We start from the raw sequence: 22,495 nt of genomic DNA, 5'->3' as shown, positions 1-22,495 counted from the left end.
ACCATTTACCCAAATAAGTTGGCCTACTAATTATCTGCAAATGGCATGTCAAGAGACCCCCAAATTTAAACATCCTTGTGTAAAAGGTCTTTTTTTCTAAAGTTAACTTCAGTCTCAGAAACCATTATTTAATTAAGCAGTTATATTGTGCTTAATATATAATATATATAATATATAGTTGTTTAATATATATAAATATATAATATATATAGTTGTTTATATAACTAATGCAATGTTACAGTTAAATATTGATGATTGTATTGATGAATTATTTTTTACTATAGCACCTTTTAAGTTTGTGAATACAGCTCTCTTATTGGTAGATCCAAATGCCTTTGTATCCATTTCACGAAGCCTCATCACATATTCTGAGATTCCATATTTGCTACTTTCATTCTTTTCCCTTCCAAAGGCATGAAACTCAGAGCAATTGTAGCAACACAGAAATCACAAAATAAAAGCTAACTAAGACAAGTGGTGTTTTTTAGGACCATGATAACCAAATAGTCTCAAATTACTCTCATGAAATTTTAACACTTGGGTAATCTCCCATAGTTTTTAGATGATCAAAATAATGCCCTTTCACCTCTCACCATATTCTCTACCTCTTTGACATTACTAAGGGAGTGTGGAATATAAAGCTGGTCAACATCAAGACAACTTTGCTAAATACCCCTATGCCCATAGACACTAATGATTTCTGCAGAGTACTGGGGTCCCAGATTTAAAGTATTCATGTATAATTAATCTGAAAGTCACAGCAGAGCATATACATTACAAGCTGTCAAGTTATTTGGCTGCTTAACTGAACTAATTAAATAAAGTTAAACCTGTGTATGTATGTCTAAATAACAATCTGTATCAATTAATTTTCCTGTTTCAGATTTACTGGTTCACCCCAACAGTCTTGGATATAAGACCCACAGACACACACATTCTATTTACTTATTTATTTATTGCAATAGAAAACAGATGCGGGCAAAGTAAAGCAGTATTCACTTTTGGAGGGAAAGGATTGTTCATGCCCTGTGAATGAATTAACTCTCTGTGGATGTAGTAGGTAATGTTTTTACTATGTAACTTTTCATTTACAGCCCAAATCCTCTTCCTGGAAATACTCTGAAGTTGCAGCTCCAAATCATAGATTCTTTAGTATGGTGCAGGCCTAATTACCATCATTCTGATCTTTCCCACCCAGTGTCATCCTCCAGTATTTCTGATAGCCAGTCCTTTATTCTCTATTTAAAAATATCTACTAGTGAAGAGTTCATTGTCTCGCCTGGTAGCCCATTGTACATCTAACGATTATGACAGCTAGAAAGGGATTCCTTTGATTTGGTTTAAATCTGGCTACCTGTGCTTTGCATTCACTGATTTTACTTTGGCTTACAGGGTCTATATAGAAAACCTACCACATCTTCATGATCATCTTTCCAGTGTTTGAAGTAAACTATCATTCTTGCCTTTCTCCAAAAGCTAATTACATCCAATTTCACTTGGCCTGCCTATTAAAACACAGAGTTCTGTTTCCTTCTTCTTCAGAGGCTTTTACTCATTACATCTTTGATGGACCCTAGGATTTTTGTCTGTTTTATAGTACAAGCTGTGTAGTTTTGTTAGCCTATTTTCTGCATGTAGAATTCAGAGTCCAACAGCTTTCTTTGTTCCTTACTCTATCCCTTGAAATCCAAGGTGGCAGTATTTCCACTGGTATAAAATTTTTGAGAACCTTAAAGGTGTCCTGGGTATGTTAAAAGGAATTCACTCCAGAAGAAAAGAGGCTTATCCATAGATCTTCCCTAAATAATCCCATTTCTATTTGGGAGATCTGAGGCGAGCCGTCGTGTGACTGAATATTCTGATTTTTAAAAAATCTTTCTAAAGTATTAGCAAAAGGTTGACTAGTCATATCCTTGGCTTTTTCTCTACAGCACGCTTTCCTGGTAGTAAATCTGTCAATCTTTGTACCCTTCAGAAATTGGATTGGATAAGAATTGGATAAGCCAAGAATTTCCCAATCATCAAGTCCTGGTTACTTTTTATTTGAGAATTCTTTCTTCAATCTATTTTTTCTTCTTACATTTTATTGTAGGCAGCAGGGAGAAGCCAGAACACATTTTCAACACTTTGCTTGGAAATCTCCTCAGCTCTATGTCCACTTTAACTATATACAAGTTATGCTTTCTATATAACTGCAGGACAGAGTTCTGTCAAGCTTTCCTCCACTTCATAACAAGCATCTCCCTTTCTCAAATTTCCAATAACATGCTCCTCACTTCCTCCTGAGTCCTCACTTAGCAGAGTTGTTAACAACCATATTTCTACTAGTAGTCTATTTAAGACAGGTTAGGCTCTTTCCATTATGCTTCTCAAAATTCTTCTAGTTTCTGCCCGCTGCCCAATTCTAACACCATTACCACATTCTTGGGTGTTTGTTATAGCAGCTCCCTGGTTTCAGTTACCAAAATCTTTTTGGGTCCAACCAGAGAAGCAGAACCAGTAGGGGATATAAAGTAAGATATTTATTGGAAGGGATATGCGATTGTAGGGACTGGCTAGACAAGTCTAAAATCCATAAGACGGATGGTCAGGAAAGGCAAAGCTGGAGCACTTGGTCATGGGCTGAGGCTTCTGTCCATAAGTGGAATTACTTCTTCTTCAGGGAAGACCCAGATCTACTTTTACAGCCTTCACCTGCCTGAACCAGGCCCTCCCTGATTATTTAGGATAATTTTTCTTACTTAACGTCAAGTGACTATGAACTTTAGTCAAATCTAGAAAATATCTTCATAGCAACACTTAAATTTGTGTTTGATTGTGTAACTAGGAACTGTAGCTAAGTCAAGTTGACAACATCAAAAAGACCATCATGGTACCCTATATTATACTTCTATTCACCACAACCTCCTCCATTTGGATGTTCAGGCTTTGAAGGGATTTATCCTCAGAGACATCTTAAGAATTACGATAAAATATTTCTATCTTGTTGCCTTATACACAATAGTTCTTCAATTAGTTGTTACCGCTTAACGAGCTGCAAATTATTTCTCCATGGGGACTTAAAAGTTTGAAGTATATTAGATACAGATTCTTTTTGTTGGAAGCAACATTGCCAGTAAATAGTCTGTTGCCTTGCTGAGGACCAGCAGCTTTGACATTACCTGGGAGCTTATTAGCCATGCAGACTCCAGGGCCCCACCCCAGCACTCCTGAATCAGAATTTATGTTTTAAATAACCCTCATTTGATTCAGTTGCACATTAAAGTTTGCCTACTTTCTTAACTGTTTTAACTGTTATTCCTGGCTCTACATTTATCTCTTTCCACACCCAGTGTGCTTTCCTTCCTACAAATTTGAAAATAATTCTTGAGTCTAAAAGTTTTCAACATTTCTTCATTCATAGAAGTTAAAGTCCAAATGGCCTTCAAAATCCACATGACCTTCACAGTTCTTCCTATTACCATGTACTTTTCTAGGTACACCTTACTGAACATACCCAGGGCTACACTACTGGCACTCTCCTAAGCTACTATGCCTTCTTTCCTCTGTGTTCCTTCCATTCTCTGTTCCCCTGCATGGATTGCCCTACAACAACCTGGTTGAACTATGGGAATCCTAACTTGCCTCCTCCAGGGTAAAAAGAACCCATGTTGTTTATCTTGGTAATTGTGCCTGATACATAATAGATATTGATTATTTATTAAGAGAAATATAAATGATCAGAGTATAACTCCCCAAAATAGTTTCCAGGGATGCTGTGAAAGCTAATTTATATTAATAATAACCAAACATAATAGAGTTCTAGGTGACAAGTCCTATTATGAAGGCATAGTTATTATCTCATTACATTGCATGACATTTCAGAGGGGCAACTATTATCCACTCTATTTTACAAAAAAGGAAACCGAGATAGAAAAAGGATAGAGAACATAGTCTCACAATTAATGTGCATTTTAAAAAAAACCAAGGCAATCAGATTTCAGAGTTTATGTGCTTGCTATATGGCTTTACATACATATAAAAACATTTTTTCACAGTCTTTTATAAGTGTAAATTCTAAAGATTTGTGTGGCAATTAGACATGTAATCAATAGTGACAATTATCAATTCATTTTTTGAAGACTATGGAAAACTTTTAGAACACCATAGAAAGGGTGAAGTGCTGTTTTAATTAAAACTACATTCAGTTAACAAAAAACTTTTTAAAATATCTATTGCAGTGGATATGTATGCTTTTTTGCCCACTTTCTCTAGTTTATTTTTGGATACCACTTTCCCCCACTCTAAGTTATTTGGTTAAGGTGAGATCAACTCTTTTCCCATTCCCTATTTTCCAGGAGTGCACAGGTGGTTCACACCAGAATGGTCATCATATTCCAACTCACTAGCTGCCATGACTGGTTCAGGGATGAGCCTATGACTCAGGTAAGCCCAAGAATGAGAATCCATTGGGTAGTTATTAATATATTGGTTGATTGTCTAAAATCGTAAGAGTGGAAAAGTGAGAAGGAAAGTCAAAGAGGGAAGAGGTGAACCAGGAGAGACTGAAGTCATTGAAATCATTGCAGGAGTTTCAAGAAGTGATGTATGTGTATCATGAAATTACCAGCTGAATAGTATTTATGTTTTTGAAAATATTTGTCAAGCAAATACTTGGACAAAATATTTTACTCACCAAGTAGCTATAACTTCAGTCATCATTGATTGTTCTCAGCAGGACCTGTATCTGTGTAAATAGGCATATTATTGATTTTTAAAAAAGGTAGAAAAAGGTAGATATCTCATTATTTTCTTTTTCAAATCAAAGTTTTTCTTTTAAGGACTTTTCCTTCACTCAAGGCAATACTGAATGAGTCAGCATGTTAATCTGTTTTGCTCTAGTAAATCTAGTAATATCTTCTTATTATATTGATGTTTTCCAATGCAGTAATAATTGCCTAGCTGATTGGTAGTGATTTATTTATACCCATCTATTCATTCAACAGCTGTTTATCAGGCTTCAGACATGCAGCAGACATTGTGCAGAGGGAATGAGATTCAAAGTTGTTTCCTAACCTACAATAAAAGCTCCATAGGAGCCCCTGACTCAGAGCCTGGTGCTTAGCAGACATTCAATGTTGGATCACATTATCAGAAATCCATACCAACGGATATGGGGTGTATTTCTGTATTAATTTAGCAATGGTAGCTGCTGAGGAGCCTTGCTTGGCCTTCAAGTATCACCTGTGACTCAAACATGAATTTCAGGCTCCGGCCTCCGCACTTTTTTCCTCGTTGCAGTTATTCCTCATAATGCTCAGGTTTAATGATACCTTTGTTTAGTATCTTACAATCAAATGATAAATTCTACTTAGCATCAATATGATTTTGCATATGGTGCGGAAATGACACCCTGATACCACAGTAGACAATGATTGTGGTCCCAATTGGTTTACTAGCTTTAGTGGGTTGAATCGTGGCTTCCCCCAAAAAACATGTCCACACTCTAAACCCCAGAGCCTACGAATGTGACCTGATTTGGAAAAAGGGTCTTTGAGATGTAATTAAGTAAGGATCTTGAGCTGAGATCACCCTGGATTATTTGGATGGTCCCTGAATCTGATGACAAGAATCCTTGTAGGAGGCAGAAAACATAGAGGAGAGGGCTATAGAAGATGGAGGCAGAGACTGGAGCAAAGCTGTCACAAGCCAAAGAAATCCTGGAGCCACCAGAAGATGGACTAGGCAAAGGAGGGTTCCCTTCTAGGTCTTTGGGAAGGAGTGCAGGCCTGATGACACTTGATTTTGGACTTCTGACATTCAGAACAGGGACAGAATAGATTTCTTTTGTTTTAAGCATAAAGTCTGGTCATTTGTTAACGTAGCCTTAGGAAACTAATTAGCTGGTTCACACAGATTATCTAACTAAGGGTTCTGTTGTGTTGTTTATAATAATTTGGGAAAGTCAGTATCTCTACTCCAATTCTTGTCTCTGTCCAATGGAGACATTTGTCTGTCTTTTTGAGGTTTGATGAAACCCAAAGTTTAGTGCTTCTAACCACAGGTGCCCCAGAAAGCCCATTTAATGCACAAATATGAAATTTCTGAGTGAAGTGGCCTCAACAAGTGGTCTGGAGATCTCAATGCTTCACTTCATATAAGTGCCACTGGTTCTGAGCCGATACTCCTATGGATGCAAAGTTCTATTTACAAAGCTCTACAAGTTGACAAAGTGGCTGGGTCAGAGAGCCAAGACATATTGCTTCTGGCCCTACCCAACTCTGGGCTACTTTCTTTACCTCCGGTGCATCTTCCTATGAGGGTTTTAGGCAAGTTCCCTTTTTGGAGAGAGACCTTTGAAAAATTAACCATTTCCTTCCCATATCCAATCCAGAGTATGTCCACTCCCCTTTATTCTTTCTTTTCCCGGTTGGTTTCCTGGGTGTCACCCATCATAATTGTAATTTTGTGAACACCTGCTTGTCCGTCATAACTCCAAGTTCAAGGAACGTAAGAATCATACCTAACATATTGTTTGGCACATAGTAGGTCCTCAATAATAGTGTTATTATTAATAATGATAAATAGTGAATGAACATTTTGGGGGGGGGGTAAGAAAATGTCTCTTAGAGGGTGTCATCTGTTCAAGAACAGATTTCTTTGGTTGGTTTTTGTTTGTTTGTTTGCTACATCAAACGCCATAGACTTTCAGGCCTGAAGGAGAAGTAAGTGGTCATTTAGTCCAGCCCCGCAGAGGTGCACGAGGGCCCTCTTCAGCCCTCCCGACACACGCGACCAACAGCATGCCTGGCTGAGACATCCTTGGTGACAGGGAACGCACTCCCTCTGGCCTTTGCCAGTCTGCTTTCCTTCCCCACGCCTGCCCGATATTGCACTCTTCATCACAGCGCTTTGCACGCGCGCTGCAGCGGAGGCCCCGAGGTCTGGGCGCGGGAGGAGCGGGGGGCGCAGGGGAAGCGGGGCGCCTAGGCCGGGTCTGGAGGCCCCCGGCGGGGCGCGCGCTAGCCCACCGCTGCTCCAGCCGCGCGCCGCCTGCCCGCTGGGCTCGCCGGGGCCCCCGCCCCCGCCCCGCCGCTCCTCCCCCCGCCCCCGCCGCTGCCCGGCTCTCCCGCCCGTGCACCTCGGCCGAGGAGTCCGCGGCCCGCCGCGCGCGTGCGACGCAGGTGCCCGAGCCCCGGCGCCACCGCCATCTCCGCCTTCCGCGTGGTTGGACCCCGGCAACCAGGTGGGACCCGCTTCTCTCCCCTGCGCCCCCGGGGCCGGAGGAGCGGGGCGCTGGGGCGCGGAGCCCGCGGGCCCCCTGGGACCCGGGAGTCCGGGAGGACCGGGCGGCGCCAGCGCTGGGGGGCGGGGGCGGGGGGCGGCGGGGACCGTGGGCCCCCGGGCGGGGGAGCGGGAGGCTCGAGGGGCGAGGAGGAAAGGGGCGCGCACCTGCCCCCCCCCCCCCCCCCCCCCGGGCGCGCACCTGCCCGCCCGGGCGCGCACCTGCCGGGCCCCTCCGGAGCACGAGCCGCCCAGCCAACTTCTTTTCCAGGTCTCCCTCCTACTTTGGGAACTGAAGGGACCGCGACACAAACCAGTAAGCCCTGGGGCTCGGGGAAGGATTTGTTGGTTTGGCTGACAAAAGAACAAACTTTGTGCTGCAAGGGGCGGTTTAACATCGGAGCTTCTCTTTTCAACCCTCTCCGATTCTAACCCTCCCGCACCCCCTCCCCAAGAAATGTGAAAAACAAAATAAAATGGCCAACCCGATCCAGCTAAAAGCACTTACCTAAAAGGACTCACAGAGGTGAGAAAAATAGACCTAACTGAGCAATCATTGGAAACCCCAGGTCTGGCGAGGCAAGCTCAGAAGCCGGTTGTTGCCAGTGCTATTTCTAGGACTTGTGTTTGCAAACAGGTGAGCTGGCTCCTTTAGGTGTGTAAGAGATCCTTCTGTTGAGGGCCTGCCCGGAGTGCCTCTTGTTCCATTAGTGTATTGAGACACATACTCTACCAGAGCTCTGGATTTGGAGTCAGAATATCTGGATTTTGCATAATTGGCCATTTACTATCTGTGACAGCTGTGGTTAGCTTAACCTCTCTGAGCCTCACTTTCCTCATCTGTCAAATTAGAGGGTTCCGATTCTGGAGGCCTTTTAATAATATTTAAGATGTTTCCCGACTTAAACATGTATGATTCTGTAATTCTCTGACATGCTGCAAACATTGCGAGGCTCGTAATTTCATGAAACTTCATAACTCTTATTTTGATCTTGGCATTTTGTTTGCATGCGTTTACGACTTGTGTCTTTAGGGTTTTCCAACCAAAAATTAAAGAGAAAAACACTTATTAAAAGACTTCGGAAATGTATAGTAAATATTTAGATTATCTCTGACTCTACCTTAGGGAATTCTGTTCAACTTTAAGCCAATATTTGCAGTACAGCAACAAAAACGTGTGGCTTTAGCACAGCACTTCTTTTCTGGTCTCGTATTTTTGGAGGAAATAAAAATCGTGTTTGAGGAAAACAAAAATTGTACCTTTCCTGTCAATTACTGATCTCGAAACATCTGTTACTTTTTAGCATAAGATTGTGTGCAGAATATTAAAAAAGTGGCTTCAGACCATTTCAGAGCCTCTCTGAAATTAAGCTCAAAAGCAGAGATGCCAATTTTGGTAATGCATTTTTGTTGTCTTGGAATGAAGCCCAGAAAATAGCAGAGGTTAACTAAACAGGTAAACCAGAAATTAGGAATTGACACACACACAAAGTTGTACAAGAAGCGTGTGCCCCAAAGTGTCAGTGAACCTTTTGTTTTATTTTTGATAAAAAATAAACAACAAACAACTGTTGGCTTGTTTCAGCAGACAGAGGATGTTAGAATGGCTTTTGTTGTTACTTGTAATTTAAAATTATTTGAGATATGTTCATCAGTAGATAGGATAGGTTTTAGAAGTGTTTCTGGCTCTTTTTGGTGGCTTTGATATAAAATAAAATAATATATTCCCACCCAGTATATGCATTTTTTGTAGTTTGGGAGAGTGGAAGGGATTTGAAGTATAATACTCTTTTATGAACACATTTCCTTATTTCCATGACCTCTTCCTCTTTGGGTTGGAAGTATCCTTAATCACTCAGGCATTTGTCTTGCCTCATGTTCTCTGGTGAAGTAGGTGATCATCTCCTTTGAAACAGATGCTCAAGGAGTTAAGTAAATTGTTTGTTGAATGAGCAGAAAGCAGGAAAACCCAAATACCCTGCTTTGTAGGTGCTTATTGGAAAACAATAGATGGATCTGACCACTTGAAGTCTACCCCCAATTCATTCATGGCTTGGGAGTGTCACCATGGTTGGCAGGAGCTCTGTTCCTCTTTTGTAATGAATTTACCAAGGAAAAAAGGGTCATGTCTTCACACTTAGATCATTATTATATAATCCAATGGTTTTTGTTTGTGAAGTGCAATATCTCTGGGGGCCTTGGAAATAAAACTTAAAATATACAGAGAAAAAAATTGTCTTGGCAGTTACTGTACTATTTCTTTCATACCGAGAACCAAGCACATATACTAAAAAAAAAAAAAAAGTATCCTGTGGAGTTAAAAATGAAGAAAAGGGCTTACAGACTCCTCTAATTCTTAAGATTTTATGTGATTTACAAATTCCACTTTTAATTAAAACAGAAAGGCACAAATATTCACCTACTGGCCAGATCCAGTACATGTAACCTTTTGAAGTTTCAATTCAAATTTGGTCTGCTTATAATTTCAAATATTCTTTCTCACATACTTTTAATTAAAACTTTTGTGATGCAATAGTGATATTTTCTGATGTCTTTTCATGCACATGATCTTATTAATCTTTAATTTTTTAACCCTTTGAACATATATATATGACATATATATACAGAAGAGTTACACAAAACAAATGTAATGGTTGGTTGACAAATAATAATAGCAAATCATTATAACAGACAATTATAAGACAGATACCCTGTTATTTGCCACATCAGTAAGAGGACATGCCACTATCTAGAAACTTCTTGCTTGTTCCTTCTTGATCACAAGTTTAGTTTCACCTTTAAAAAAAATTATATGAACTTAAGAGGCATTCTTTCATAGATGGTCTTGCATTACATGTTTGTGAGATTAAGCCATTTCTTTACTCCCTTTTAAAGCAAGAACATTTTTTTAAAAAGATTTTATTTATTTATCTGAGAGCGAGAGAGAGCACAAGTGAGGAGGGGAGGGAGAAGTAGGCTCCTCACAAGCAGAGACCCTGACATGGAACTCGGGATCATGACCTAAGCCGAAGGCAGATGCTTAACCAACTGAGCCACCCAGATACCCCCCAAACAAAACATTTTTAAGAGAGTTGTCTTTGTTCCCTTCTGCAATGCATCTCTACATATTTTTTAAAAAGGATCTTATTTATTTATTCATGAGAGATAGAGAGGCAGAGACATAGGCAGAGGGAGAAGTCGGCTCCCTGTGGGGATCCCGATGCAGACTTGATCCCAGGACCCTCAGATTGTGACCTGAGCCACCCAGGCTCCCTGCATCTCTTCGTATTATCTCTTAAACCCATTCCTGTTAATCTTTTGTTTTCAGTACTCTACCAAAACTACCCCTGTCATGGTTACCAATGACATCACCTTTCCTAAATCTGATAGTCAGTTATCAGTGTTATCACTGTCTGCTCATTGTAATCCTTCACTATTAACTTTCAGGTCACCAAACACACTTGGTTTCCCTCCTTCTTCATTGGCTGGTCCTGTCTCCTTTGCTGGTCAAGAGCTTCTCTGAGGTTTTACTCTTGGAATGCCTTAATGTTTAGTCCTCAGGAGCTCTTTCCCCTCGACACGCTGATGATTTCATGCAATCTCTTTATTTTTTTTTCTTTAATTGCTACAATTGTGTGCTGGTGACTCCAAAATGATAGCTCAAGCCTTGACCTCTCACCTCTCTATCAGCTGCCTAGGCAACATTTCCATTTGGATGTGTAGTAGACATCTCCAGTTCTACATTCTCCAAACAGAATCTTCGTCTTGCCCAACTCTACTCCATCTGTAGTCTTTTTCACTTCCAACCACCCTTTCAGTTGTTCTGGCCCCACAGTCATCTTAGTTTTCTCCCATTCCCTCATACCTGAGATGTAATCTGTTAGGAATTCTGCCCTATCTTCAGAATCAATCCAGAATATAATTACTTCTTATCACCTCCCTGGCTGCCACCGTGGTCGCAGCTGTCATTATATCCCATAAGAATTACTGCAAGGACCTCCTAACCGGTCTCCCTGCCTTTATCCTTTGCCGTCTATGATCTATTCTCAAAATTGCAATCAGAGTTCTCCTTTTACTGTGTATATCAAAAGATGTCACCTTTCTGCTTCAAAAGCTCCAGTGACTTTCTAGTTCATACAGAGTAAAAACCAAATTTCTTAGGATCACCTGCAAGACCCCTACCTGATACTTCTCTCCCCTTTACCTATCTGATCTCATTTTCCTACTGTTTTTCTCACTGGTCTTGATATTCCTTGACTATATCAGAGGCCACCTTTGTTCTTCAGTTTCCTCTGCCTAGAATACACTTTAAATGTTCAAATACTTTTCAATGAAGCCTACTCTGAATATCACATTTTTCCCCCACTTGTTCTAATAGTTCCTTTTTTTTGGTGTTTTCTGATTTTCTATGGAGAAATTTAAAGGAGGCAATTGACCACTCCTGACTGTTAATCTGCCATAATTTCCCCCTTCTTGTTCCTCACAGAATATGTTAGCTACCAAAATGGCCTACAAGGCACAGACACAGGTCAGATCCAAACTCCAAGAGAAGGAAAGGGCTCTAGATAAGAAAAAAAAAGTAGGACAAGAAAATATGCCTGTTTCACTGTCCTGGGGAATTGCTCATATTAACCTTCTGCTTTTCAGAATGAGCATTTTGATAATCTTGGATGCGTTGGAGCAAGCGTGAGGTTGGCTTTGGGTGGGTTTCCATTAGTGGCCTCCACTCATCATTTCCAACAGTTTCCCTCTGATGGGTTTGGAAAATGGTAAGCTATTTGTGAACTTCTAACACTATCACATTTCCTTGCATTTGGAGTGAATGAAAGTCTAAAAAGCACACTTGTCTCTCATGTAAACAGTTCCAAACCTGGCTACGACTGAATATCACATTTAAAACTATACATCCTCTTACTTGCAATACACTTTCTCCCCTTTCCTTTGCTTTTCCCCATAGTACTTATCACCTTTTAAAATACTATGGCTGGGACCCCTGGGTGGCTTAGCAGTTGACCATCTGCCTTTGGCTCAGGGTTTGATCCTGGGTCTGGGGATCGAGTCCCACATCAGGCTCCCTGCAAGGAGCCTGCTTCTCCCTCTGTGTCTCTGCCTCTCTCTCTCTGCGTGTCTCTCATGAATAAATAAATAAAATTTTAAAAATATAATAAAATACTATATGACTTCTCATTTACTATTTTTTTCCTGTTTTATTTCTATTCAAATATGAACTCTATGAGAATGGATTTTTTTTTTTTTCTATTTTGCTCACTATTGTATCCCCAGTACCTGAAATAAGGCCTGGCACACAACAGCTGCTCAGTAATTTTTTTGTTGATTGATGCCATATAGAACTGATAGTGGCAGTTGTTTTACATTGCTGGATATATTATGAATATAATATCTTTTTGTTTACTGATTCTGAATAATTGGATCATTTTCATTTCTCCCTACCTTCCTCCTTCTCTTCTTTCCTTCCTACCTACTTCCATCCTCCTTCTCCCTTTCTTTCTGTTTCTTTCTTTCTTCCTTCTTTCCTTTTCTTTCTCCCTCCCTCCTTTCCTTCCCTCCTCTGTTCCCTTCTTTCTCCTTCTCTTCTCTTCCCTTTCTCTCTGCCTCTCTCCTTTCTTCATTCCTTTCCTTCCTTCCTTCTTTTTTTCTTTCTCCACCATAAACAAAACAACTATGATTCTTCTTCTACAAGTGTCATGGTGCACAGATGCAGGAGTTTCTTAAGAGTATAAAACTACTAGTCAAATTACTAGATCACAGGGATTACAGATAGTAGCTTTGTTAAATAATGCCACATTTTCCCCTGATGGGTCTACCAGTTTACATTCTTGCTTTCATTGCTCTACATCTTTGCTGAAACTTAGTATTATCAAAACATTTAATTTTTGCCCATCTGATGGGTATGTATTGTTGTCTCATTATTGTTTTTTTTTTTTAATTACTAGTAGGATTGAGCCTGGTATCTGTAAATTATGCTATAGTCACAAATGATCTCCAAATCTTGTTGACTTAATGAATAAAGCTTTATTTCTCATCCACTCAAGGTTATGGATTGAGGCAACCCTCCAGGGCAATTGTCCTTTGTAACTCAGAGGTCTAAATTCAGGGAATGTCCATCATTCTGTAGCTGTACAATCTGCAACACAAGTCTTTCCCAGTTGGTATGGTATGAGAAGAAAAGCATGGATAATCATGAGCCAGTTTTAACTACCTTTATCTGGAAGTGACATGAATTGTTGCCACTCACATTTTAGAAGCAAAAGAAGTCATGTGGTATGCTGAAATTCAAGGAGGTGGGGAAGGTTAATCTTTGGTGCTAAAAGGAAAATAAATAAATAAATAAATAAATAAATAAATAAATAAATAAATACTGGTGAGTAACAATTTATTAGTTACCTGTTGCTGTATAACAGATTACCCCAAAATTTAATGGCTTAAGACAACACATATTTATAATTTCAAATATCAAGTGTTAATATATTCATAGGTGTGTTTCTGGGCACTGTATTTGTGCTTTTGATCTCTTTCTGTATTTTTGCCCATATCCCATTGTTGTAATTACTGCAGATTTAAATTAAATTTTGCTATCTGGTAAGTGTAGTAGCAAATCTTCCCACCCTGTGCAATTTTTTCAAGAGTGCAATAGCATTCCTTGGCCTTTTGCCTTTCCATATACATGCTTTTGGATCAGCATTTCAGGTTCTATAAAATTTGTTAGGAATTTTATGGAGATTATGTTGAGATTGTGTTAAGTCTATAATTAAAAGGAAATTGATATCTTTTAAATATTTGGTCCTAGAATCCGTGACTCCCAGTATATTAGGTCTTCTCTGATATAAGAAGTGTAAATGTTGTTTAATATTTTCCTTAGGAATTCTTGAACAAATTCATGTTAGATTTATCAAAAGAACTGCGTATTTTAAAATTTATTTAAAATAATATCTTTAGAAAAATTCATTGTTGATGCCATATAGAAATACACTTGACATTTAAACATATTTTCAAATTAATAGCTTCATTGGACTGTAAGTCACATATCATAACGTTCATCTTTTTATGGTATACAACTTACTAGTTTTTAGTACCTTAACAGACTTATGCAAATTTATGCAGCCATCACCACTGTGTAATTTGAGAACATTTTTATTACTCCTTAAACTCTTTATCCATTAGCATTCATCCCCCAATCCTTCTCCTGTCCCTTAAAACCACTGATTTGCCCTCTGTGTTTATGGATTTGCCTATTCTGGATATTTCATATAAATAAAATCATGGGGCCTTTAGTGACCAAATTCTTCCACTTAGCATGTTTTCAAGGTTCATCTATGCTAAAACATGGATCAGTACTTCATTCTTTTTTCTAATAGCCAAATAATATTCCATTATATGGAATACTACTTTTTATTTATTCATTCATCAGTTGATGGACATTTGGGTAAGTTTCCACTTCTCGGCTATTATGAATAACGCTGCTACTAACGTTTATGTACAAGTTTTTATGTGGATGTATGTTTTTATCTTTTTTGGGTATATAACTATGAATGGAATTTCTGAGTCACATGGCCACACTATGTTTAACACTTAAAGATCTGCCAAGCCACATTCCAGAGCAGCTTTTATTTTACAATTCCACCAGCAATGTGACGCTTAAATCTGCATTGCCAACATGCCAAGCTTAAAAAGATGTGATTAATGCCATTATAACATTTTCAAATAAATTTTATTTAAATACTTATAAATACTTTTATAAGTATAAGAAATATTAGGCACAGCAATGCCGGATACGCAGTGAAAATTACTGTCAAATTTAAGTGCCACATACTTGGGAGTTTAAAATCTTTTTCATGGGGATCCCTGGGTGGCTCAGCAGTTTGGCTCCTGCCTTCGGCCTGGGGCGTGATGGGGCGTGATCCTGGGGTCCCGGGATCGAGTCTCACATCAGGCTCCTTGCATGGGACCTGCTTCTCCCTCTGTCTGTGTCTCTGCCTCTCTCTCTCTGTGTCTCTCATGAATAAATAAATAAAATCTTAAAAAAAAAAGGTGAAGTATAGATAAAATTAAAAAAAACATCTTTTTCAGAATTGTGAACAATTAATAAGTTTAAGGTAGACTATGAGAATTTTTTGTGGATATTGATTCTCACTGAATGAAAGCAAGTCACGTATTCTTCTATAAAGTTAGTAGGCTAGGTTCTTCCCACTTATACAATTTTATGGTACCAAATGAAGTCTCCCCAATGCAAGTGAATACAGTCTACTTTCAGGTAATATGGGAGAGTGTTTGCCTGGCCAGTGGAATCTCTCAGTGATCTGCCCAGCTGGGTGAGAGGTGTGGCCCTGCCTAGAACAGCATAGAGACTTGCCGAGGAGAGCAGAGCTGTGGAGGAGCCACTGCTTGGTGGATGGGTGGATGATCTTGAAGAAGAGAGTCATGTGTTTGAATCACAGTAGAGCACTATGGACTGGCAAAAGAAAATGACCTCTTAAGGAGAGGAGACTCTCTTAAGGAGCATTGTGATACTAATTTTAAAGTCTTTGGCAATTAGTGGGGAAAAAAACCCTGGAAACAATATAGACTTACAAATGTGTATACATATGGGTATAATAGTGAATGAGAGAGAAAAAGAAGGAGTTGGGGGCAGAGAGAGGCTTTACTACTGGGTTAATAGTTTCTATAAGGTTTATGGGAACATATATATGTTTTATCTGTTGGTACTAGAAAGTAGCTAAAGATTTGAAACGGATTCTCAGGAGCTTCTATAATGGTATTATAATAGGCTTTAAACGTGTAAACTCATGTTTAAGGATAGCTGCTTCTAAATATTTGTTTTATGAAGGCATAGGACAACTTAGTTTTTCTGAGAATCATATTTTCTCATTTTACTTTATCCAGCAGCTGTTATTTGGTTGTCTAAACCTATGAAAATTGAGAAACTATGAACATGAGATAATTAAACAATTAGATTTCTGTATGTACTAACAAAATTTTTGAACTAAACTGGTTAGCATTTAGGAGATAAAGAAGAAAACAAATTATAAGCAGACATAGATAGCATTTAGGAGATAAAGAAGAAAATAAATTATAAGCAGACATAGACGCTATATAAACAGAGAGAAAAGATAATGACACGTACATAATAAGCACCCAGTAACTATAGTTGCTGCTATGTTATTAAGATGTTATCCCTTAGAATTACGACATACTTACTATATTAGACCTACCCAGGAGGTAGCTGACTGTTTCTCTAGTGAACTGGGTGTCTTGAAACAACACTGCTAGTCACAGGTATGTTTTGAGGGAGAGAAGATTTTTGTACAGAACATACAGGATGTAAAAAAATGTTCTTTCTATAAAAAGCATTCATCTGGACAAGTGGCTTCTTGAAGGGTCTTTTGATTCTAAATGTGCAAATCAGTTCTCACACAGGATTTCCTATTGTCTTTTATGATATTCTTTGGCTGATCTTTGTTTTTTCTGACCATAGATTCTATGAGAATCTCTCTTATAACCCTGAAATTATGCTTCATATGCCTTCCCATTCTTCAAGGGGGCAGTTAACTCATTACTCCTCTCTGGTATCTGTTACGATTTCCCCAAACTAGAAGTAATTTCTCTGATTTCTCCTAATTACCCTCTTTCTTCTGTTACGATTTCCCCAAACTAGAAGTAATTTCTCTGATTTCTCCTAATTACCCTCTTTCTACCCTTTTTTTCTCCTAATTACCCTCTTTTTTTCTTGTAATTCTGTAAATGTAGACATCATGAATTTTAAAGATATACTATCATTTTTGTACCTCCAGGAAAGAAAAACCTCTGCCTATTTTACAGTGCTTTCTCATCCTTGAGAATTTTTCTTTTGTACCTACTGGAATAGTTCTTTTAGAATTATTTAAATAAAAGATTTTTTGTTTAAATTGTGTCATTCTCATAAGGAAAATATAAATCAAAGAAATTGGTTAAAGAATTCTTTTTCATATTCAGAATCTGGGTTTTTTTTTTAAAATTAGTTTTCAACTCAGTGCTGTTGATATCAGTATTTTTCCAAACACTAGCATTTTTTGGATTATCAAGAATAGTTGTGATATAGCACTACATAAAAGAATGCTTCACTGTTGTTTCTTAGATTTTCTACCAGTGTGGTCCGTTTTGCAGACTTTATGCTGGTTCTGTATATGATCTTCCCATAAGATGTCAACACAAGGTTTTCAGACAACGCTCAGGGCTCCTATTTCTTCAAATGGTCTTTAAATAGTTTGTTGACCAAAATATTGATGGGTTAAAATTGTCCAGGCTGTCATGAGGTAAGCACCCCAGTTTGTCTGTATGCAATCAATGACAACTCAATCATAGCCGCTACTAGGCTATTGGTAATTGTGAGATGACATCAATTTTAACAAATATCTTGATGGCAGAGGTGTTAACATATTGTGAACCTTAAAGTAGAAGAAATACAAAACTACTCTCTTCTTTTGTATTCCTTAGAGTTCAGCTAAAATTTCACTTCTGTGAACCTTTTGTCGGCCCCTAGGACTTTGTTACTGGTATTTCCTCTGAAATCTCATAGCCCTCTATTTAGTTAAAAGGACTAAATAATAATTTTACATGAAAGTAATCCACACGCATGGTTACAAAAACCAACTGCAATAAAAACAAAACAAAACAAAACAAAACCTCTAGTTCCCAGCTTCGCTGCATTCTCTATGCCAATGTTGACTTCAGGAACAATTACCTTGAACCATTTCTGGTTTTGGTTCTTAGACCTGTGGTTATCTCTGTAAGTGCTGAGTAATATACTGACTTCTTTTCTTTTCATTTATCAACCTTAAACAGATACCATAGTAGAAGAGAGTTTAGCTTACTAGTTTGCCTTCCTTCTTTCTCTGTTCCTACATATAATTATATTAATTTTCTGAGCTTTTTAATTGGTTACATTTGTAATTCCTTCCACTATTTCTGTTCCATTCAGTACAGACAGTTCCTCTTGACTTCCTACATGATCAGGTTGGTATATTTTACCCTTTTGCCTTCCCCCTGTTTTTCCTTATATGATCATACTATCTGAGTTTTGAGAACTTTGTATAGTGAAAATATTGTTAATATTTCGTATTTGTGAGAATATTGTTAATATTTCATATTAGTATTGTAATTAATTGAATCTTTCATTTTGGTCTATTGGTTGAACCAAAAAGTTGAAAAATCAATAAATAGTATTAATGTTATTATGACTTGGTAAATATCATTCACTGCAGAATCAAGAAGTGTTCCAGGATTATATTTCATTTAATGTGACTCCTTAGCCAACCAAAGAATATTCCTAGAATCAAGGTTAAGGGGATGCTTACTTCTTTCAGATGGATTCTTTAACTCTAGTATTTGGTCAAAATTATGCTAAATATGGGGTACCTGCCTGGATCAGTCCATAGTGCATGCAGCTCTTGATCTTGGGGTCATGACTTCAAGCTTCACGTTGGGTGTAGAGCTTACTTTAAAAAAAGTATGCCGTATTTTACTTTGGTTCATATTTAGAATAGGACTTTCTATAAAGCTTTTCTTAATTAACTTTATTTTTTCTTGTTAGGAGAGGGTAGGTGGGCCTTCTTCATTATATCCTTAATTTTTTAGTTTTTTAATTCATTCTCTTTATTTTTTATTTTTATTATTATTATTATTTTTTAAATTGGAGTTCAATTTGCCAACATACAGCATAACATCCAGTGCTCATTCCATCTAGTGCCCCCCTCAGTGCCCAACACCGAGTCACCCCCACCCCCCGCCCACCTCCCTTTCCACCACCCCTTGTTCTTTTCCCAGAGTTAGGAGTCTCTCATGTTCTGCCTCCCTCTCTGATATTTCCCACTCATTTTCTCTCCTTTCCCCTTTATTCCCTTTCACTATTTTTTATCTTCCCCAAATGAATGAGACCAAAGAATGTTTGTCCTTCTCTGATTGACTTATTTCACTCAGCATAATACCTGCCAGGTCCCTCCACATCGAAGCAAATGGTGGGTATTTGTTATTTCTAATGGCTGAGTAATATTCCATTGTATACATAGACCACATCTTCTTTATTCATTCATCTTTCGATGGACACCAAGGCTCCTTGCATGGTTTGGCTATTGTGGACATTGCTGCTATAAACATCGGGGTGCAGGTGTCCCAGTGTTTCACTGCAGCTTTGGGGTAAATCCCCAGCAGTGCAATTGCTGGGTCGTAGGGCAGTCTATTTTTTAACTCTTTGAGGAACCTCCACACAGTTTTCCAGAGTGGCTGCACCAGTTCACATTCCCACCAACAGTGCAAGAGGGTTCCCCTTTCTCCACAGCCTCTCCAACATTTGTGGTTTCCTGCCATGTTAATTTTCCCCATCCTCACTGGTGTGAGGTGGTATCTCATTGCGGTTTTGATTTGTATTTCCCTGATGGCCAGTGATGCAGAGCATTTTCTCATGTGCTTGTTGGCCATGTCCATGTCTTCCTCTGTGAAATTTCTGTTCATGTCTTTTGCCCATTTCATGATTGGATTGTTTGTTTCTTTGCTGTTGAGTTTAGTAAGTTCTTTATAGATCTTGGAAACTAGCCGTTTATCTGATATGTCATTTGCAAATATCTTCTCCCATTCTGTAGGTTGTCTTTTAGTTTTGTTGACTGTTTCTTTTGCTGTGCAAAAGCTTCTTATCTTGATGAAGTCCCAGTAGTTAATTTTTGCTTTTGTTTCTCTTGCCTTCATGGATGTATCTTGCAAAAAGTTTCTGTGGCCAAGTTCAAAAAGGGTGTTGCCTGTGTTCTCCTGTAGGATTTTGATGGATTCTTGTCTCACATTTAGATCTTTCATCCATTTTGAGTTTATCTTTGTGTCTAGTGTAAGAGAGTGGTCTAGTTTCATTCTTCTGCATGTGGTTGTCCAATTTTCCCAGCACCATTTATTGAAGAGACTTTTTTCAGTGGATAGTCTTTTCTGCCTTGTCGAATATTAGTTGACCAGAGAGTTGAGGGCCCACTTATGGATTCTCTATTCTGTTCCATTGATCTCTGTGTCTGTTTTTGTGCCAGTACCACACTGTCCTGATGACCACAGCTTTGTAGTACAACCTGAAATCTGGCATTGTGATGACCCTGGCTCTGGTTTTCTTTTTTAATATTCCCCTGGCTATTCGAGGTCTTTTCTGATTCCACACAAATCTTAAGATGATTTGTTCCAACTCTCTGAAGAAAGTCCATGGTATTTTTATAGGTATTCTACTGAATGTGTAAATTGCCCTGGGTAGCATTGATATTTTCACAATATTAATGCTTCCAATCCATGAGCATGGAATATTTTTCTATCTCTTTGTGTCTTCCTCAATTTCTTTCAGAAGTTTTCTGTAGTTTTTAGGGTATAGATCCTTTACCTCTTTGGTTAGGTTTATTCCTAGGTATCTTATGCTTTTGGGTGCAATTGTAAATGGGATTGACTCCTTAATTTCTCTTTTTTTCAGTCTCATTGTTAGTGTATAGAAATGCCACTGAATTCTGGGCATTGATTTTGTATCCTGCCACACTGCCAAATTGCTGTATGAGTCCTAGCAATCTTGGGGTGGAGTCTTTTGGGTTTTCTATGTAGAGTATCATGTCATCGGTGAAGAGGGAGAGTTTGACTTCTTCTTTGCCAATTTGAATGCCTTATATTTCTTTTTGTTGCCTGATTGCTGAGGCTAGGACTTCTAGTACTATGTTGAATAGCAGTGGTGAAAGCGGACATCCCTGTCTTGTTCCTGATCTTAGGGGAAAGGCTCCCAGTGTTTCCCCATTGAGAATGATATTTGCTGTGGGCTTTTCGTGGATGGCTTTTAAGATGCCGAAGAATGTTCCCTCTATCCCTACACTCTGAAGAGTTTTGATCAGGAATGGCTGCTGTATTTTGTCAAATGCTTTCTCTGCATCTATTGAGAGGATCATATGGTTCTTGTTTTTTTTTTCTTGCTGATATGATCAATCACATTGATTGCTTTACGAGTGTTGAACCACCCTTGCATCCCAGGGATAAATCCCACTTGGTCATGGTGAATAATCTTCTTAATGTATTGTTGGATACTATTGGCTAGTATCTTGTTGAGAATTTTTGCATCCATGTTCATCAGGGATATTGGTCTATAATTCTCCTTTTTGGTAGGGTCTTTGTTTGGTTTTGGAATTAAGGTGATGCTGGCCTTATAGAATGAGTTTGGAAGTACTCTATCTCTTTCTATCTTTCTGAACAGCTTTAGTGGAATAGGTATGGTTTCTTCTTTAAACGTTTGATAGAATTCCCCTGGGAAGCCATTTGGCCCTGGACTTTTGTGTCTTGGGAGGTTTTTGATGACTGCTTCAGTTTCCTCCCTGGTTATTGGCCTGTTCAGGTTTTCTATTTCTTCCTGTTCCAGTTTTGGTAGTTTGTGGTTTTCCAGAAATGTGTCCATTTCTCCAAGATTGCCTAATTTATTGGCATATAGCTGCTCAGAATAAGTTTTTAAGATAATTTGTATTTCCTTGGTGTTCGTGGTGATCTCTCCTTTCTCATTCATGATTTTATTAATTTGAGTCTTTTCTCTCTTCTTTTTAATAAGGCTGGTTAATGGTTTATCTATCTTATTAATTCTTTCAAAGAACCAACTCCTGGTTTTGTTCATCTGTTCCACAGTTCTTCTGGTCTCTATTTCATTGAGTTCTGCTCAAATCTTTAACTCTCTTCTTCTGCTGGGCATAGGATCTATTTGCTGTGTTTTCTCCAGCTCCTTTAAGTGAAAGGTTACATTTGTATTTGAGTTCTTTCCAGTTTTTGGATGTATGCTTGTATTGTGATATATTTCCCCCTCAGGACTGCTTTTGCTGTATCCCAAAGATTTTGAACGGTTGTATCTTCATTCTCATTAGTTTCCATGAATCTTTTAAATTCTTCCCTAATTTCTTGGTTGACCCTTTCATCTTTTAGCAGGGTGGTCCTTAATCTCCACGTGTTTGAAATCCTTCCAAACTTCTTCTTGTGATTTAGTTCTAATTTCAAAGCATTATGGTCTGAAAATATGCAGGGGATGATCCCAATCTTTTGGTATCGGTTAAGACCTGATTCGTGACCCAGTATATGGTCTATTCTGGAGAAAGTTCCATCATTCTCTTTATTTTTTTGGAATCCATTTCATTCTTCTTTTTGAAGACCATGAACTCATACTCTTATTTGGCCTAATGACTTCAATTTTGAAATATGGCTT

The 22,495-nt window shown here is 38.5% G+C and overlaps 1 protein-coding gene across 15 annotated transcripts in view; it reads left to right on the top strand.

Annotated features, from left to right (window-relative positions):
- LEPR (leptin receptor) overlaps positions 1-22,495 on the top strand; it is a 139,751-nt gene that overhangs the window by 42,716 nt on the left and 74,540 nt on the right. For 3 of the 15 annotated variants that reach the window (XM_072730666.1, XM_072730671.1, XM_072730672.1), the window contains exons 1-2: positions 7,101-7,225; positions 7,535-7,579. The gene's annotated coding sequence lies outside the window, so the exon portion shown is untranslated. Of the gene's footprint in view, positions 1-4,337; positions 4,426-7,091; positions 7,226-7,534; positions 7,580-7,718; positions 7,901-18,238; positions 18,274-22,495 lie in introns of those variants that run through there. The other 12 variants (XM_072730668.1, XM_072730680.1, XM_072730670.1 and 9 more) reach the window with 10 other exon arrangements.

Source organism: Vulpes vulpes, chromosome 12 (genome assembly GCF_048418805.1).
Source record: "Vulpes vulpes isolate BD-2025 chromosome 12, VulVul3, whole genome shotgun sequence".
In the NCBI taxonomy this organism is placed as follows: domain Eukaryota; kingdom Metazoa; phylum Chordata; class Mammalia; order Carnivora; family Canidae; genus Vulpes; species Vulpes vulpes.
The sequence above is the reverse complement of the archived record's forward strand: the minus strand, read 5'-3'. Positions and strand labels throughout refer to the sequence as shown.